The sequence below is a fragment of the Rhinoderma darwinii genome, unplaced genomic scaffold (assembly GCF_050947455.1).
Source record: "Rhinoderma darwinii isolate aRhiDar2 unplaced genomic scaffold, aRhiDar2.hap1 Scaffold_3058, whole genome shotgun sequence".
NCBI lineage: Eukaryota > Metazoa > Chordata > Amphibia > Anura > Rhinodermatidae > Rhinoderma > Rhinoderma darwinii.
Genome location: NW_027463326.1, coordinates 13,431 through 32,589, shown reverse-complemented (window position 1 = coordinate 32,589; position 19,159 = coordinate 13,431). Strand labels below are relative to the sequence as shown.

The 19,159-nt window shown below is 47.8% G+C and overlaps 13 non-coding genes across 13 annotated transcripts; all 13 read right to left on the bottom strand.

The window, feature by feature from the left end:
- Positions 1–825: 825 nt before the first annotated feature.
- On the bottom strand, positions 826–1,016 carry LOC142704307 (U2 spliceosomal RNA). Its single transcript, XR_012867805.1, has one exon. It is a non-coding gene; the product is annotated as a U2 spliceosomal RNA (small nuclear RNA).
- Positions 1,017–2,310: 1,294 nt separating this feature from the next.
- Positions 2,311–2,501, bottom strand: LOC142704306 (U2 spliceosomal RNA). The gene has a single exon (XR_012867804.1). It is a non-coding gene; the product is annotated as a U2 spliceosomal RNA (small nuclear RNA).
- Positions 2,502–3,797: 1,296 nt separating this feature from the next.
- LOC142704305 (U2 spliceosomal RNA) lies at positions 3,798–3,988 on the bottom strand. The gene has a single exon (XR_012867803.1). It is a non-coding gene; the product is annotated as a U2 spliceosomal RNA (small nuclear RNA).
- Positions 3,989–5,264: 1,276 nt separating this feature from the next.
- Positions 5,265–5,455, bottom strand: LOC142704304 (U2 spliceosomal RNA). Its single transcript, XR_012867802.1, has one exon. It is a non-coding gene; the product is annotated as a U2 spliceosomal RNA (small nuclear RNA).
- A 1,292-nt stretch (positions 5,456–6,747) lies between these two features.
- Positions 6,748–6,938, bottom strand: LOC142704303 (U2 spliceosomal RNA). Its single transcript, XR_012867801.1, has one exon. It is a non-coding gene; the product is annotated as a U2 spliceosomal RNA (small nuclear RNA).
- Positions 6,939–8,226: 1,288 nt separating this feature from the next.
- On the bottom strand, positions 8,227–8,417 carry LOC142704302 (U2 spliceosomal RNA). The gene has a single exon (XR_012867800.1). It is a non-coding gene; the product is annotated as a U2 spliceosomal RNA (small nuclear RNA).
- Positions 8,418–9,713: 1,296 nt separating this feature from the next.
- Positions 9,714–9,904, bottom strand: LOC142704300 (U2 spliceosomal RNA). The gene has a single exon (XR_012867798.1). It is a non-coding gene; the product is annotated as a U2 spliceosomal RNA (small nuclear RNA).
- Positions 9,905–11,176: 1,272 nt separating this feature from the next.
- LOC142704299 (U2 spliceosomal RNA) lies at positions 11,177–11,367 on the bottom strand. Its single transcript, XR_012867797.1, has one exon. It is a non-coding gene; the product is annotated as a U2 spliceosomal RNA (small nuclear RNA).
- A 1,296-nt stretch (positions 11,368–12,663) lies between these two features.
- LOC142704298 (U2 spliceosomal RNA) lies at positions 12,664–12,854 on the bottom strand. The gene has a single exon (XR_012867796.1). It is a non-coding gene; the product is annotated as a U2 spliceosomal RNA (small nuclear RNA).
- A 1,300-nt stretch (positions 12,855–14,154) lies between these two features.
- On the bottom strand, positions 14,155–14,345 carry LOC142704296 (U2 spliceosomal RNA). The gene has a single exon (XR_012867795.1). It is a non-coding gene; the product is annotated as a U2 spliceosomal RNA (small nuclear RNA).
- Positions 14,346–15,605: 1,260 nt separating this feature from the next.
- LOC142704295 (U2 spliceosomal RNA) lies at positions 15,606–15,796 on the bottom strand. The gene has a single exon (XR_012867794.1). It is a non-coding gene; the product is annotated as a U2 spliceosomal RNA (small nuclear RNA).
- A 1,300-nt stretch (positions 15,797–17,096) lies between these two features.
- LOC142704294 (U2 spliceosomal RNA) lies at positions 17,097–17,287 on the bottom strand. The gene has a single exon (XR_012867793.1). It is a non-coding gene; the product is annotated as a U2 spliceosomal RNA (small nuclear RNA).
- Positions 17,288–18,575: 1,288 nt separating this feature from the next.
- LOC142704293 (U2 spliceosomal RNA) lies at positions 18,576–18,766 on the bottom strand. Its single transcript, XR_012867792.1, has one exon. It is a non-coding gene; the product is annotated as a U2 spliceosomal RNA (small nuclear RNA).
- Between the last annotated feature and the right edge of the window lie 393 nt (positions 18,767–19,159).

The following is a 19,159-nucleotide window of genomic DNA, read 5'->3' as shown; positions in this document are numbered from 1 at the left end:
AAAGTTCCGTCTGAACTTTATATAAGACGGTGAGGCTCAGTCAGTCACTCAGTGTTGCCTGAGAGGGCAACACTGCAACAGCCGGCCGCCAGGCTGTCTTTTTTTTGCACAGCTAGTTGCCTCCAGGAGGCCACAAGAGGGAGACAAGGGACTGCAAAATGGAAAATAGGCATCCACCAACTTTACAGACAACTTCTCCTTGCTCCTACAACCTCCATCCTTGCACAGTTTGTTATTCTTCTAGGTAACATAGTAACAAATCCAAATTGCTGCTCTCTTTGTAGGCAAGCAAGGCTTTGTTGCAACTGCAATTCTTACTTCTTCTTGAAATGTAGGGACGACAGTACATTCCATCACATCCATCTAGTGTACACAGGTAGGTCCATTGTGGCGGGCAGGCGAGCGGGCGGGCTGCTTTATTGGCTGTTTGCTGTTCCCCTACTCCACTCCACTATTTGACTGTTGTGCTGCATCAATCAATCAATCAATCAATCAATCAATCAATCAATCAATCAATCAATCAATCAGTGGCTGGCTCAGGTGCAGCTCTTTAACTTACCTAAAAGGGAGGGCGGAGAGAAGACAAGGAAGGTGAATGAGGTGTTCCAATGTGAAATGCCGGAAACACAGAAACACAGACGACACACAACAAGAGGTGGCAATCTATTCATTAATTGCATTTAATCAATGAGCTCATTATCACTCATGCATTGTCCAACAGGTGTTGAAATAATGGGATTAAAAGGGGAGATCCCTTCAGAAAGACAGAAACAATAGCAAAGACAAAAAACACTTTTGGAATCTGCTTTTAGTCAACACATAAGGAAAGGGTGCACCGGTCCTGGAAATACTGCAATACCAGGTCAATGCGTGGAGTGGACAGAGCAAGCTCTATTTCCATCTCCCTGTTCTAAAAATCCATTTAATATATGGTCCCCAGATAGGGGACGTATCAGATATTAAACTGATAAGAACAGATACTACACTTGATCTTAGCCAAAAGGCCGAGAAGCGATAACCCGAACGGGCCGCGCGTTGCCCGAGCCTGCCCGATACTGCTGTTCAGCCCTTGCAGCGATTCAGCCTACTTCTAGGCAATTCCATGGGGCCCTGCAGGCTCACACACTCACAGCTACACGGGAGGTGAATAAAGGCCGGAGAGGAAGCCAGACAGGATTTGCTTCTTTTGCTTGCACCACAATGCAGTGCTGAAAGAGGAGGAATCTACATAAAAACGCCTTCCTGGCAACGCCCAAATGCCCTGCTGCCATGCAGATAAACACTGGCAGCGGCAGCAAGTGCATGCCCACAGCCACCCCTTGTTCCTTCACACCTTGTATCAGCTGTAATCCAGTCCAGTCCAGTGCTGCCTGCTGAGCAGCACTGACCAACACTGACCAACACTGCCTGGGCCCAGGCTTTTATCTCTGAGGCCCCATTATGATGTCAGAAAGCTGGCTCTGGAATCCTGAGGGCTCCACTATGACACGTGCAAAGTTCCGTCTGAACTTTATATAAGACGGTGAGGCTCAGTCAGTCACTCAGTGTTGCCTGAGAGGGCAACACTGCAACAGCCGGCCGCCAGGCTGTCTTTTTTTTGCACAGCTAGTTGCCTCCAGGAGGCCACAAGAGGGAGACAAGGGACTGCAAAATGGAAAATAGGCATCCACCAACTTTACAGACAACTTCTCCTTGCTCCTACAACCTCCATCCTTGCACAGTTTGTTATTCTTCTAGGTAACATAGTAACAAATCCAAATTGCTGCTCTCTTTGTAGGCAAGCAAGGCTTTGTTGCAACTGCAATTCTTACTTCTTCTTGAAATGTAGGGACGACAGTACATTCCATCACATCCATCTAGTGTACACAGGTAGGTCCATTGTGGCGGGCAGGCGAGCGGGCGGGCTGCTTTATTGGCTGTTTGCTGTTCCCCTACTCCACTCCACTATTTGACTGTTGTGCTGCATCAATCAATCAATCAATCAATCAATCAATCAATCAATCAATCAATCAGTGGCTGGCTCAGGTGCAGCTCTTTAACTTACCTAAAAGGGAGGGCGGAGAGAAGACAAGGAAGGTGAATGAGGTGTTCCAATGTGAAATGCCGGAAACACAGAAACACAGACGACACACAACAAGAGGTGGCAATCTATTCATTAATTGCATTTAATCAATGAGCTCATTATCACTCATGCATTGTCCAACAGGTGTTGAAATAATGGGATTAAAAGGGGAGATCCCTTCAGAAAGACAGAAACAATAGCAAAGACAAAAAACACTTTTGGAATCTGCTTTTAGTCAACACATAAGGAAAGGGTGCACCGGTCCTGGAAATACTGCAATACCAGGTCAATGCGTGGAGTGGACAGAGCAAGCTCTATTTCCATCTCCCTGTTCTAAAAATCCATTTAATATATGGTCCCCAGATAGGGGACGTATCAGATATTAAACTGATAAGAACAGATACTACACTTGATCTTAGCCAAAAGGCCGAGAAGCGATAACCCGAACGGGCCGCGCGTTGCCCGAGCCTGCCCGATACTGCTGTTCAGCCCTTGCAGCGATTCAGCCTACTTCTAGGCAATTCCATGGGGCCCTGCAGGCTCACACACTCACAGCTACACGGGAGGTGAATAAAGGCCGGAGAGGAAGCCAGACAGGATTTGCTTCTTTTGCTTGCACCACAATGCAGTGCTGAAAGAGGAGGAATCTACATAAAAACGCCTTCCTGGCAACGCCCAAATGCCCTGCTGCCATGCAGATAAACACTGGCAGCGGCAGCAAGTGCATGCCCACAGCCACCCCTTGTTCCTTCACACCTTGTATCAGCTGTAATCCAGTCCAGTCCAGTGCTGCCTGCTGAGCAGCACTGACCAACACTGCCTGGGCCCAGGCTTTTATCTCTGAGGCCCCATTATGATGTCAGAAAGCTGGCTCTGGAATCCTGAGGGCTCCACTATGACACGTGCAAAGTTCCGTCTGAACTTTATATAAGACGGTGAGGCTCAGTCAGTCACTCAGTGTTGCCTGAGAGGGCAACACTGCAACAGCCGGCCGCCAGGCTGTCTTTTTTTTGCACAGCTAGTTGCCTCCAGGAGGCCACAAGAGGGAGACAAGGGACTGCAAAATGGAAAATAGGCATCCACCAACTTTACAGACAACTTCTCCTTGCTCCTACAACCTCCATCCTTGCACAGTTTGTTATTCTTCTAGGTAACATAGTAACAAATCCAAATTGCTGCTCTCTTTGTAGGCAAGCAAGGCTTTGTTGCAACTGCAATTCTTACTTCTTCTTGAAATGTAGGGACGACAGTACATTCCATCACATCCATCTAGTGTACACAGGTAGGTCCATTGTGGCGGGCAGGCGAGCGGGCGGGCTGCTTTATTGGCTGTTTGCTGTTCCCCTACTCCACTCCACTATTTGACTGTTGTGCTGCATCAATCAATCAATCAATCAATCAATCAATCAATCAATCAATCAATCAATCAATCAATCAGTGGCTGGCTCAGGTGCAGCTCTTTAACTTACCTAAAAGGGAGGGCGGAGAGAAGACAAGGAAGGTGAATGAGGTGTTCCAATGTGAAATGCCGGAAACACAGAAACACAGACGACACACAACAAGAGGTGGCAATCTATTCATTAATTGCATTTAATCAATGAGCTCATTATCACTCATGCATTGTCCAACAGGTGTTGAAATAATGGGATTAAAAGGGGAGATCCCTTCAGAAAGACAGAAACAATAGCAAAGACAAAAAACACTTTTGGAATCTGCTTTTAGTCAACACATAAGGAAAGGGTGCACCGGTCCTGGAAATACTGCAATACCAGGTCAATGCGTGGAGTGGACAGAGCAAGCTCTATTTCCATCTCCCTGTTCTAAAAATCCATTTAATATATGGTCCCCAGATAGGGGACGTATCAGATATTAAACTGATAAGAACAGATACTACACTTGATCTTAGCCAAAAGGCCGAGAAGCGATAACCCGAACGGGCCGCGCGTTGCCCGAGCCTGCCCGATACTGCTGTTCAGCCCTTGCAGCGATTCAGCCTACTTCTAGGCAATTCCATGGGGCCCTGCAGGCTCACACACTCACAGCTACACGGGAGGTGAATAAAGGCCGGAGAGGAAGCCAGACAGGATTTGCTTCTTTTGCTTGCACCACAATGCAGTGCTGAAAGAGGAGGAATCTACATAAAAACGCCTTCCTGGCAACGCCCAAATGCCCTGCTGCCATGCAGATAAACACTGGCAGCGGCAGCAAGTGCATGCCCACAGCCACCCCTTGTTCCTTCACACCTTGTATCAGCTGTAATCCAGTCCAGTCCAGTGCTGCCTGCTGAGCAGCACTGACCAACACTGCCTGGGCCCAGGCTTTTATCTCTGAGGCCCCATTATGATGTCAGAAAGCTGGCTCTGGAATCCTGAGGGCTCCACTATGACACGTGCAAAGTTCCGTCTGAACTTTATATAAGACGGTGAGGCTCAGTCAGTCACTCAGTGTTGCCTGAGAGGGCAACACTGCAACAGCCGGCCGCCAGGCTGTCTTTTTTTTGCACAGCTAGTTGCCTCCAGGAGGCCACAAGAGGGAGACAAGGGACTGCAAAATGGAAAATAGGCATCCACCAACTTTACAGACAACTTCTCCTTGCTCCTACAACCTCCATCCTTGCACAGTTTGTTATTCTTCTAGGTAACATAGTAACAAATCCAAATTGCTGCTCTCTTTGTAGGCAAGCAAGGCTTTGTTGCAACTGCAATTCTTACTTCTTCTTGAAATGTAGGGACGACAGTACATTCCATCACATCCATCTAGTGTACACAGGTAGGTCCATTGTGGCGGGCAGGCGAGCGGGCGGGCTGCTTTATTGGCTGTTTGCTGTTCCCCTACTCCACTCCACTATTTGACTGTTGTGCTGCATCAATCAATCAATCAATCAATCAATCAATCAATCAATCAGTGGCTGGCTCAGGTGCAGCTCTTTAACTTACCTAAAAGGGAGGGCGGAGAGAAGACAAGGAAGGTGAATGAGGTGTTCCAATGTGAAATGCCGGAAACACAGAAACACAGACGACACACAACAAGAGGTGGCAATCTATTCATTAATTGCATTTAATCAATGAGCTCATTATCACTCATGCATTGTCCAACAGGTGTTGAAATAATGGGATTAAAAGGGGAGATCCCTTCAGAAAGACAGAAACAATAGCAAAGACAAAGAACACTTTTGGAATCTGCTTTTAGTCAACACATAAGGAAAGGGTGCACCGGTCCTGGAAATACTGCAATACCAGGTCAATGCGTGGAGTGGACAGAGCAAGCTCTATTTCCATCTCCCTGTTCTAAAAATCCATTTAATATATGGTCCCCAGATAGGGGACGTATCAGATATTAAACTGATAAGAACAGATACTACACTTGATCTTAGCCAAAAGGCCGAGAAGCGATAACCCGAACGGGCCGCGCGTTGCCCGAGCCTGCCCGATACTGCTGTTCAGCCCTTGCAGCGATTCAGCCTACTTCTAGGCAATTCCATGGGGCCCTGCAGGCTCACACACTCACAGCTACACGGGAGGTGAATAAAGGCCGGAGAGGAAGCCAGACGGGATTTGCTTCTTTTGCTTGCACCACAATGCAGTGCTGAAAGAGGAGGAATCTACATAAAAACGCCTTCCTGGCAACGCCCAAATGCCCTGCTGCCATGCAGATAAACACTGGCAGCGGCAGCAAGTGCATGCCCACAGCCACCCCTTGTTCCTTCACACCTTGTATCAGCTGTAATCCAGTCCAGTCCAGTGCTGCCTGCTGAGCAGCACTGACCAACACTGCCTGGGCCCAGGCTTTTATCTCTGAGGCCCCATTATGATGTCAGAAAGCTGGCTCTGGAATCCTGAGGGCTCCACTATGACACGTGCAAAGTTCCGTCTGAACTTTATATAAGACGGTGAGGCTCAGTCAGTCACTCAGTGTTGCCTGAGAGGGCAACACTGCAACAGCCGGCCGCCAGGCTGTCTTTTTTTTGCACAGCTAGTTGCCTCCAGGAGGCCACAAGAGGGAGACAAGGGACTGCAAAATGGAAAATAGGCATCCACCAACTTTACAGACAACTTCTCCTTGCTCCTACAACCTCCATCCTTGCACAGTTTGTTATTCTTCTAGGTAACATAGTAACAAATCCAAATTGCTGCTCTCTTTGTAGGCAAGCAAGGCTTTGTTGCAACTGCAATTCTTACTTCTTCTTGAAATGTAGGGACGACAGTACATTCCATCACATCCATCTAGTGTACACAGGTAGGTCCATTGTGGCGGGCAGGCGAGCGGGCGGGCTGCTTTATTGGCTGTTTGCTGTTCCCCTACTCCACTCCACTATTTGACTGTTGTGCTGCATCAATCAATCAATCAATCAATCAATCAATCAATCAATCAATCAATCAATCAATCAGTGGCTGGCTCAGGTGCAGCTCTTTAACTTACCTAAAAGGGAGGGCGGAGAGAAGACAAGGAAGGTGAATGAGGTGTTCCAATGTGAAATGCCGGAAACACAGAAACACAGACGACACACAACAAGAGGTGGCAATCTATTCATTAATTGCATTTAATCAATGAGCTCATTATCACTCATGCATTGTCCAACAGGTGTTGAAATAATGGGATTAAAAGGGGAGATCCCTTCAGAAAGACAGAAACAATAGCAAAGACAAAAAACACTTTTGGAATCTGCTTTTAGTCAACACATAAGGAAAGGGTGCACCGGTCCTGGAAATACTGCAATACCAGGTCAATGCGTGGAGTGGACAGAGCAAGCTCTATTTCCATCTCCCTGTTCTAAAAATCCATTTAATATATGGTCCCCAGATAGGGGACGTATCAGATATTAAACTGATAAGAACAGATACTACACTTGATCTTAGCCAAAAGGCCGAGAAGCGATAACCCGAACGGGCCGCGCGTTGCCCGAGCCTGCCCGATACTGCTGTTCAGCCCTTGCAGCGATTCAGCCTACTTCTAGGCAATTCCATGGGGCCCTGCAGGCTCACACACTCACAGCTACACGGGAGGTGAATAAAGCCCGGAGAGGAAGCCAGACAGGATTTGCTTCTTTTGCTTGCACCACAATGCAGTGCTGAAAGAGGAGGAATCTACATAAAAACGCCTTCCTGGCAACGCCCAAATGCCCTGCTGCCATGCAGATAAACACTGGCAGCGGCAGCAAGTGCATGCCCACAGCCACCCCTTGTTCCTTCACACCTTGTATCAGCTGTAATCCAGTCCAGTCCAGTGCTGCCTGCTGAGCAGCACTGACCAACACTGCCTGGGCCCAGGCTTTTATCTCTGAGGCCCCATTATGATGTCAGAAAGCTGGCTCTGGAATCCTGAGGGCTCCACTATGACACGTGCAAAGTTCCGTCTGAACTTTATATAAGACGGTGAGGCTCAGTCAGTCACTCAGTGTTGCCTGAGAGGGCAACACTGCAACAGCCGGCCGCCAGGCTGTCTTTTTTTTGCACAGCTAGTTGCCTCCAGGAGGCCACAAGAGGGAGACAAGGGACTGCAAAATGGAAAATAGGCATCCACCAACTTTACAGACAACTTCTCCTTGCTCCTACAACCTCCATCCTTGCACAGTTTGTTATTCTTCTAGGTAACATAGTAACAAATCCAAATTGCTGCTCTCTTTGTAGGCAAGCAAGGCTTTGTTGCAACTGCAATTCTTACTTCTTCTTGAAATGTAGGGACGACAGTACATTCCATCACATCCATCTAGTGTACACAGGTAGGTCCATTGTGGCGGGCAGGCGAGCGGGCGGGCTGCTTTATTGGCTGTTTGCTGTTCCCCTACTCCACTCCACTATTTGACTGTTGTGCTGCATCAATCAATCAATCAATCAATCAATCAATCAATCAATCAATCAATCAATCAGTGGCTGGCTCAGGTGCAGCTCTTTAACTTACCTAAAAGGGAGGGCGGAGAGAAGACAAGGAAGGTGAATGAGGTGTTCCAATGTGAAATGCCGGAAACACAGAAACACAGACGACACACAACAAGAGGTGGCAATCTATTCATTAATTGCATTTAATCAATGAGCTCATTATCACTCATGCATTGTCCAACAGGTGTTGAAATAATGGGATTAAAAGGGGAGATCCCTTCAGAAAGACAGAAACAATAGCAAAGACAAAAAACACTTTTGGAATCTGCTTTTAGTCAACACATAAGGAAAGGGTGCACCGGTCCTGGAAATACTGCAATACCAGGTCAATGCGTGGAGTGGACAGAGCAAGCTCTATTTCCATCTCCCTGTTCTAAAAATCCATTTAATATATGGTCCCCAGATAGGGGACGTATCAGATATTAAACTGATAAGAACAGATACTACACTTGATCTTAGCCAAAAGGCCGAGAAGCGATAACCCGAACGGGCCGCGCGTTGCCCGAGCCTGCCCGATACTGCTGTTCAGCCCTTGCAGCGATTCAGCCTACTTCTAGGCAATTCCATGGGGCCCTGCAGGCTCACACACTCACAGCTACACGGGAGGTGAATAAAGGCCGGAGAGGAAGCCAGACAGGATTTGCTTCTTTTGCTTGCACCACAATGCAGTGCTGAAAGAGGAGGAATCTACATAAAAACGCCTTCCTGGCAACGCCCAAATGCCCTGCTGCCATGCAGATAAACACTGGCAGCGGCAGCAAGTGCATGCCCACAGCCACCCCTTGTTCCTTCACACCTTGTATCAGCTGTAATCCAGTCCAGTCCAGTGCTGCCTGCTGAGCAGCACTGACCAACACTGCCTGGGCCCAGGCTTTTATCTCTGAGGCCCCATTATGATGTCAGAAAGCTAGCTCTGGAATCCTGAGGGCTCCACTATGACACGTGCAAAGTTCCGTCTGAACTTTATATAAGACGGTGAGGCTCAGTCAGTCACTCAGTGTTGCCTGAGAGGGCAACACTGCAACAGCCGGCCGCCAGGCTGTCTTTTTTTTGCACAGCTAGTTGCCTCCAGGAGGCCACAAGAGGGAGACAAGGGACTGCAAAATGGAAAATAGGCATCCACCAACTTTACAGACAACTTCTCCTTGCTCCTACAACCTCCATCCTTGCACAGTTTGTTATTCTTCTAGGTAACATAGTAACAAATCCAAATTGCTGCTCTCTTTGTAGGCAAGCAAGGCTTTGTTGCAACTGCAATTCTTACTTCTTCTTGAAATGTAGGGACGACAGTACATTCCATCACATCCATCTAGTGTACACAGGTAGGTCCATTGTGGCGGGCAGGCGAGCGGGCGGGCTGCTTTATTGGCTGTTTGCTGTTCCCCTACTCCACTCCACTATTTGACTGTTGTGCTGCATCAATCAATCAATCAATCAATCAATCAATCAATCAATCAATCAATCAATCAATCAATCAGTGGCTGGCTCAGGTGCAGCTCTTTAACTTATCTAAAAGGGAGGGCGGAGAGAAGACAAGGAAGGTGAATGAGGTGTTCCAATGTGAAATGCCGGAAACACAGAAACACAGACGACACACAACAAGAGGTGGCAATCTATTCATTAATTGCATTTAATCAATGAGCTCATTATCACTCATGCATTGTCCAACAGGTGTTGAAATAATGGGATTAAAAGGGGAGATCCCTTCAGAAAGACAGAAACAATAGCAAAGACAAAAAACACTTTTGGAATCTGCTTTTAGTCAACACATAAGGAAAGGGTGCACCGGTCCTGGAAATACTGCAATACCAGGTCAATGCGTGGAGTGGACAGAGCAAGCTCTATTTCCATCTCCCTGTTCTAAAAATCCATTTAATATATGGTCCCCAGATAGGGGACGTATCAGATATTAAACTGATAAGAACAGATACTACACTTGATCTTAGCCAAAAGGCCGAGAAGCGATAACCCGAACGGGCCGCGCGTTGCCCGAGCCTGCCCGATACTGCTGTTCAGCCCTTGCAGCGATTCAGCCTACTTCTAGGCAATTCCATGGGGCCCTGCAGGCTCACACACTCACAGCTACACGGGAGGTGAATAAAGGCCGGAGAGGAAGCCAGACAGGATTTGCTTCTTTTGCTTGCACCACAATGCAGTGCTGAAAGAGGAGGAATCTACATAAAAACGCCTTCCTGGCAACGCCCAAATGCCCTGCTGCCATGCAGATAAACACTGGCAGCGGCAGCAAGTGCATGCCCACAGCCACCCCTTGTTCCTTCACACCTTGTATCAGCTGTAATCCAGTCCAGTCCAGTGCTGCCTGCTGAGCAGCACTGACCAACACTGCCTGGGCCCAGGCTTTTATCTCTGAGGCCCCATTATGATGTCAGAAAGCTGGCTCTGGAATCCTGAGGGCTCCACTATGACACGTGCAAAGTTCCGTCTGAACTTTATATAAGACGGTGAGGCTCAGTCAGTCACTCAGTGTTGCCTGAGAGGGCAACACTGCAACAGCCGGCCGCCAGGCTGTCTTTTTTTTGCACAGCTAGTTGCCTCCAGGAGGCCACAAGAGGGAGACAAGGGACTGCAAAATGGAAAATAGGCATCCACCAACTTTACAGACAACTTCTCCTTGCTCCTACAACCTCCATCCTTGCACAGTTTGTTATTCTTCTAGGTAACATAGTAACAAATCCAAATTGCTGCTCTCTTTGTAGGCAAGCAAGGCTTTGTTGCAACTGCAATTCTTACTTCTTCTTGAAATGTAGGGACGACAGTACATTCCATCACATCCATCTAGTGTACACAGGTAGGTCCATTGTGGCGGGCAGGCGAGCGGGCGGGCTGCTTTATTGGCTGTTTGCTGTTCCCCTACTCCACTCCACTATTTGACTGTTGTGCTGCATCAATCAATCAATCAATCAATCAATCAATCAATCAGTGGCTGGCTCAGGTGCAGCTCTTTAACTTACCTAAAAGGGAGGGCGGAGAGAAGACAAGGAAGGTGAATGAGGTGTTCCAATGTGAAATGCCGGAAACACAGAAACACAGACGACACACAACAAGAGGTGGCAATCTATTCATTAATTGCATTTAATCAATGAGCTCATTATCACTCATGCATTGTCCAACAGGTGTTGAAATAATGGGATTAAAAGGGGAGATCCCTTCAGAAAGACAGAAACAATAGCAAAGACAAAAAACACTTTTGGAATCTGCTTTTAGTCAACACATAAGGAAAGGGTGCACCGGTCCTGGAAATACTGCAATACCAGGTCAATGCGTGGAGTGGACAGAGCAAGCTCTATTTCCATCTCCCTGTTCTAAAAATCCATTTAATATATGGTCCCCAGATAGGGGACGTATCAGATATTAAACTGATAAGAACAGATACTACACTTGATCTTAGCCAAAAGGCCGAGAAGCGATAACCCGAACGGGCCGCGCGTTGCCCGAGCCTGCCCGATACTGCTGTTCAGCCCTTGCAGCGATTCAGCCTACTTCTAGGCAATTCCATGGGGCCCTGCAGGCTCACACACTCACAGCTACACGGGAGGTGAATAAAGGCCGGAGAGGAAGCCAGACAGGATTTGCTTCTTTTGCTTGCACCACAATGCAGTGCTGAAAGAGGAGGAATCTACATAAAAACGCCTTCCTGGCAACGCCCAAATGCCCTGCTGCCATGCAGATAAACACTGGCAGCGGCAGCAAGTGCATGCCCACAGCCACCCCTTGTTCCTTCACACCTTGTATCAGCTGTAATCCAGTCCAGTCCAGTGCTGCCTGCTGAGCAGCACTGACCAACACTGCCTGGGCCCAGGCTTTTATCTCTGAGGCCCCATTATGATGTCAGAAAGCTGGCTCTGGAATCCTGAGGGCTCCACTATGACACGTGCAAAGTTCCGTCTGAACTTTATATAAGACGGTGAGGCTCAGTCAGTCACTCAGTGTTGCCTGAGAGGGCAACACTGCAACAGCCGGCCGCCAGGCTGTCTTTTTTTTGCACAGCTAGTTGCCTCCAGGAGGCCACAAGAGGGAGACAAGGGACTGCAAAATGGAAAATAGGCATCCACCAACTTTACAGACAACTTCTCCTTGCTCCTACAACCTCCATCCTTGCACAGTTTGTTATTCTTCTAGGTAACATAGTAACAAATCCAAATTGCTGCTCTCTTTGTAGGCAAGCAAGGCTTTGTTGCAACTGCAATTCTTACTTCTTCTTGAAATGTAGGGACGACAGTACATTCCATCACATCCATCTAGTGTACACAGGTAGGTCCATTGTGGCGGGCAGGCGAGCGGGCGGGCTGCTTTATTGGCTGTTTGCTGTTCCCCTACTCCACTCCACTATTTGACTGTTGTGCTGCATCAATCAATCAATCAATCAATCAATCAATCAATCAATCAATCAATCAATCAATCAATCAGTGGCTGGCTCAGGTGCAGCTCTTTAACTTACCTAAAAGGGAGGGCGGAGAGAAGACAAGGAAGGTGAATGAGGTGTTCCAATGTGAAATGCCGGAAACACAGAAACACAGACGACACACAACAAGAGGTGGCAATCTATTCATTAATTGCATTTAATCAATGAGCTCATTATCACTCATGCATTGTCCAACAGGTGTTGAAATAATGGGATTAAAAGGGGAGATCCCTTCAGAAAGACAGAAACAATAGCAAAGACAAAAAACACTTTTGGAATCTGCTTTTAGTCAACACATAAGGAAAGGGTGCACCGGTCCTGGAAATACTGCAATACCAGGTCAATGCGTGGAGTGGACAGAGCAAGCTCTATTTCCATCTCCCTGTTCTAAAAATCCATTTAATATATGGTCCCCAGATAGGGGACGTATCAGATATTAAACTGATAAGAACAGATACTACACTTGATCTTAGCCAAAAGGCCGAGAAGCGATAACCCGAACGGGCCGCGCGTTGCCCGAGCCTGCCCGATACTGCTGTTCAGCCCTTGCAGCGATTCAGCCTACTTCTAGGCAATTCCATGGGGCCCTGCAGGCTCACACACTCACAGCTACACGGGAGGTGAATAAAGGCCGGAGAGGAAGCCAGACAGGATTTGCTTCTTTTGCTTGCACCACAATGCAGTGCTGAAAGAGGAGGAATCTACATAAAAACGCCTTCCTGGCAACGCCCAAATGCCCTGCTGCCATGCAGATAAACACTGGCAGCGGCAGCAAGTGCATGCCCACAGCCACCCCTTGTTCCTTCACACCTTGTATCAGCTGTAATCCAGTCCAGTCCAGTGCTGCCTGCTGAGCAGCACTGACCAACACTGCCTGGGCCCAGGCTTTTATCTCTGAGGCCCCATTATGATGTCAGAAAGCTGGCTCTGGAATCCTGAGGGCTCCACTATGACACGTGCAAAGTTCCGTCTGAACTTTATATAAGACGGTGAGGCTCAGTCAGTCACTCAGTGTTGCCTGAGAGGGCAACACTGCAACAGCCGGCCGCCAGGCTGTCTTTTTTTTGCACAGCTAGTTGCCTCCAGGAGGCCACAAGAGGGAGACAAGGGACTGCAAAATGGAAAATAGGCATCCACCAACTTTACAGACAACTTCTCCTTGCTCCTACAACCTCCATCCTTGCACAGTTTGTTATTCTTCTAGGTAACATAGTAACAAATCCAAATTGCTGCTCTCTTTGTAGGCAAGCAAGGCTTTGTTGCAACTGCAATTCTTACTTCTTCTTGAAATGTACGGACGACAGTACATTCCATCACATCCATCTAGTGTACACAGGTAGGTCCATTGTGGCGGGCAGGCGAGCGGGCGGGCTGCTTTATTGGCTGTTTGCTGTTCCCCTACTCCACTCCACTATTTGACTGTTGTGCTGCATCAATCAATCAATCAATCAATCAATCAATCAATCAATCAATCAATCAATCAATCAATCAATCAGTGGCTGGCTCAGGTGCAGCTCTTTAACTTACCTAAAAGGGAGGGCGGAGAGAAGACAAGGAAGGTGAATGAGGTGTTCCAATGTGAAATGCCGGAAACACAGAAACACAGACGACACACAACAAGAGGTGGCAATCTATTCATTAATTGCATTTAATCAATGAGCTCATTATCACTCATGCATTGTCCAACAGGTGTTGAAATAATGGGATTAAAAGGGGAGATCCCTTCAGAAAGACAGAAACAATAGCAAAGACAAAAAACACTTTTGGAATCTGCTTTTAGTCAACACATAAGGAAAGGGTGCACCGGTCCTGGAAATACTGCAATACCAGGTCAATGCGTGGAGTGGACAGAGCAAGCTCTATTTCCATCTCCCTGTTCTAAAAATCCATTTAATATATGGTCCCCAGATAGGGGACGTATCAGATATTAAACTGATAAGAACAGATACTACACTTGATCTTAGCCAAAAGGCCGAGAAGCGATAACCCGAACGGGCCGCGCGTTGCCCGAGCCTGCCCGATACTGCTGTTCAGCCCTTGCAGCGATTCAGCCTACTTCTAGGCAATTCCATGGGGCCCTGCAGGCTCACACACTCACAGCTACACGGGAGGTGAATAAAGGCCGGAGAGGAAGCCAGACAGGATTTGCTTCTTTTGCTTGCACCACAATGCAGTGCTGAAAGAGGAGGAATCTACATAAAAACGCCTTCCTGGCAACGCCCAAATGCCCTGCTGCCATGCAGATAAACACTGGCAGCGGCAGCAAGTGCATGCCCACAGCCACCCCTTGTTCCTTCACACCTTGTATCAGCTGTAATCCAGTCCAGTCCAGTGCTGCCTGCTGAGCAGCACTGACCAACACTGCCTGGGCCCAGGTCAGAAAGCTGGCTCTGGAATCCTGAGGGCTCCACTATGACACGTGCAAAGTTCCGTCTGAACTTTATATAAGACGGTGAGGCTCAGTCAGTCACTCAGTGTTGCCTGAGAGGGCAACACTGCAACAGCCGGCCGCCAGGCTGTCTTTTTTTTGCACAGCTAGTTGCCTCCAGGAGGCCACAAGAGGGAGACAAGGGACTGCAAAATGGAAAATAGGCATCCACCAACTTTACAGACAACTTCTCCTTGCTCCTACAACCTCCATCCTTGCACAGTTTGTTATTCTTCTAGGTAACATAGTAACAAATCCAAATTGCTGCTCTCTTTGTAGGCAAGCAAGGCTTTGTTGCAACTGCAATTCTTACTTCTTCTTGAAATGTAGGGACGACAGTACATTCCATCACATCCATCTAGTGTACACAGGTAGGTCCATTGTGGCGGGCAGGCGAGCGGGCGGGCTGCTTTATTGGCTGTTTGCTGTTCCCCTACTCCACTCCACTATTTGACTGTTGTGCTGCATCAATCAATCAATCAATCAATCAATCAATCAATCAATCAATCAATCAATCAGTGGCTGGCTCAGGTGCAGCTCTTTAACTTACCTAAAAGGGAGGGCGGAGAGAAGACAAGGAAGGTGAATGAGGTGTTCCAATGTGAAATGCCGGAAACACAGAAACACAGACGACACACAACAAGAGGTGGCAATCTATTCATTAATTGCATTTAATCAATGAGCTCATTATCACTCATGCATTGTCCAACAGGTGTTGAAATAATGGGATTAAAAGGGGAGATCCCTTCAGAAAGACAGAAACAATAGCAAAGACAAAAAACACTTTTGGAATCTGCTTTTAGTCAACACATAAGGAAAGGGTGCACCGGTCCTGGAAATACTGCAATACCAGGTCAATGCGTGGAGTGGACAGAGCAAGCTCTATTTCCATCTCCCTGTTCTAAAAATCCATTTAATATATGGTCCCCAGATAGGGGACGTATCAGATATTAAACTGATAAGAACAGATACTACACTTGATCTTAGCCAAAAGGCCGAGAAGCGATAACCCGAACGGGCCGCGCGTTGCCCGAGCCTGCCCGATACTGCTGTTCAGCCCTTGCAGCGATTCAGCCTACTTCTAGGCAATTCCATGGGGCCCTGCAGGCTCACACACTCACAGCTACACGGGAGGTGAATAAAGGCCGGAGAGGAAGCCAGACAGGATTTGCTTCTTTTGCTTGCACCACAATGCAGTGCTGAAAGAGGAGGAATCTACATAAAAACGCCTTCCTGGCAACGCCCAAATGCCCTGCTGCCATGCAGATAAACACTGGCAGCGGCAGCAAGTGCATGCCCACAGCCACCCCTTGTTCCTTCACACCTTGTATCAGCTGTAATCCAGTCCAGTCCAGTGCTGCCTGCTGAGCAGCACTGACCAACACTGCCTGGGCCCAGGCTTTTATCTCTGAGGCCCCATTATGATGTCAGAAAGCTGGCTCTGGAATCCTGAGGGCTCCACTATGACACGTGCAAAGTTCCGTCTGAACTTTATATAAGACGGTGAGGCTCAGTCAGTCACTCAGTGTTGCCTGAGAGGGCAACACTGCAACAGCCGGCCGCCAGGCTGTCTTTTTTTTGCACAGCTAGTTGCCTCCAGGAGGCCACAAGAGGGAGACAAGGGACTGCAAAATGGAAAATAGGCATCCACCAACTTTACAGACAACTTCTCCTTGCTCCTACAACCTCCATCCTTGCACAGTTTGTTATTCTTCTAGGTAACATAGTAACAAATCCAAATTGCTGCTCTCTTTGTAGGCAAGCAAGGCTTTGTTGCAACTGCAATTCTTACTTCTTCTTGAAATGTAGGGACGACAGTACATTCCATCACATCCATCTAGTGTACACAGGTAGGTCCATTGTGGCGGGCAGGCGAGCGGGCGGGCTGCTTTATTGGCTGTTTGCTGTTCCCCTACTCCACTCCACTATTTGACTGTTGTGCTGCATCAATCAATCAATCAATCAATCAATCAATCAATCAATCAATCAATCAATCAATCAATCAATCAGTGGCTGGCTCAGGTGCAGCTCTTTAACTTACCTAAAAGGGAGGGCGGAGAGAAGACAAGGAAGGTGAATGAGGTGTTCCAATGTGAAATGCCGGAAACACAGAAACACAGACGACACACAACAAGAGGTGGCAATCTATTCATTAATTGCATTTAATCAATGAGCTCATTATCACTCATGCATTGTCCAACAGGTGTTGAAATAATGGGATTAAAAGGGGAGATCCCTTCAGAAAGACAGAAACAATAGCAAAGACAAAAAACACTTTTGGAATCTGCTTTTAGTCAACACATAAGGAAAGGGTGCACCGGTCCTGGAAATACTGCAATACCAGGTCAATGCGTGGAGTGGACAGAGCAAGCTCTATTTCCATCTCCCTGTTCTAAAAATCCATTTAATATATGGTCCCCAGATAGGGGACGTATCAGATATTAAACTGATAAGAACAGATACTACACTTGATCTTAGCCAAAAGGCCGAGAAGCGATAACCCGAACGGGCCGCGCGTTGCCCGAGCCTGCCCGATACTGCTGTTCAGCCCTTGCAGCGATTCAGCCTACTTCTAGGCAATTCCATGGGGCCCTGCAGGCTCACACACTCACAGCTACACGGGAGGTGAATAAAGGCCGGAGAGGAAGCCAGACAGGATTTGCTTCTTTTGCTTGCACCACAATGCAGTGCTGAAAGAGGAGGAATCTACATAAAAACGCCTTCCTGGCAACGCCCAAATGCCCTGCTGCCATGCAGATAAACACTGGCAGCGGCAGCAAGTGCATGCCCACAGCCACCCCTTGTTCCTTCACACCTTGTATCAGCTGTAATCCAGTCCAGTCCAGTGCTGCCTGCTGAGCAGCACTGACCAACACTGCCTGGGCCCAGGCTTTTATCTCTGAGGCCCCATTATGATGTCAGAAAGCTGGCTCTGGAATCCTGAGGGCTCCACTATGACACGTGCAAAGTTCCGTCTGAACTTTATATAAGACGGTGAGGCTCAGTCAGTCACTCAGTGTTGCCTGAGAGGGCAACACTGCAACAGCCGGCCGCCAGGCTGTCTTTTTTTTGCACAGCTAGTTGCCTCCAGGAGGCCACAAGAGGGAGACAAGGGACTGCAAAATGGAAAATAGGCATCCACCAACTTTACAGACAACTTCTCCTTGCTCCTACAACCTCCATCCTTGCACAGTTTGTTATTCTTCTAGGTAACATAGTAACAAATCCAAATTGCTGCTCTCTTTGTAGGCAAGCAAGGCTTTGTTGCAACTGCAATTCTTACTTCTTCTTGAAATGTAGGGACGACAGTACATTCCATCACATCCATCTAGTGTACACAGGTAGGTCCATTGTGGCGGGCAGGCGAGCGGGCGGGCTGCTTTATTGGCTGTTTGCTGTTCCCCTACTCCACTCCACTATTTGACTGTTGTGCTGCATCAATCAATCAATCAATCAATCAATCAATCAATCAATCAATCAATCAATCAGTGGCTGGCTCAGGTGCAGCTCTTTAACTTACCTAAAAGGGAGGGCGGAGAGAAGACAAGGAAGGTGAATGAGGTGTTCCAATGTGAAATGCCGGAAACACAGAAACACAGACGACACACAACAAGAGGTGGCAATCTATTCATTAATTGCATTTAATCAATGAGCTCATTATCACTCATGCATTGTCCAACAGGTGTTGAAATAATGGGATTAAAAGGGGAGATCCCTTCAGAAAGACAGAAACAATAGCAAAGACAAAAAACACTTTTGGAATCTGCTTTTAGTCAACACATAAGGAAAGGGTGCACCGGTCCTGGAAATACTGCAATACCAGGTCAATGCGTGGAGTGGACAGAGCAAGCTCTATTTCCATCTCCCTGTTCTAAAAATCCATTTAATATATGGTCCCCAGATAGGGGACGTATCAGATATTAAACTGATAAGAACAGATACTACACTTGATCTTAGCCAAAAGGCCGAGAAGCGATAACCCGAACGGGCCGCGCGTTGCCCGAGCCTGCCCGATACTGCTGTTCAGCCCTTGCAGCGATTCAGCCTACTTCTAGGCAATTCCATGGGGCCCTGCAGGCTCACACACTCACAGCTACACGGGAGGTGAATAAAGGCCGGAGAGGAAGCCAGACAGGATTTGCTTCTTTTGCTTGCACCACAATGCAGTGCTGAAAGAGGAGGAATCTACATAAAAACGCCTTCCTGGCAACGCCCAAATGCCCTGCTGCCATGCAGATAAACACTGGCAGCGGCAGCAAGTGCATGCCCACAGCCACCCCTTGTTCCTTCACACCTTGTATCAGCTGTAATCCAGTCCAGTCCAGTGCTGCCTGCTGAGCAGCACTGACCAACACTGCCTGGGCCCAGGC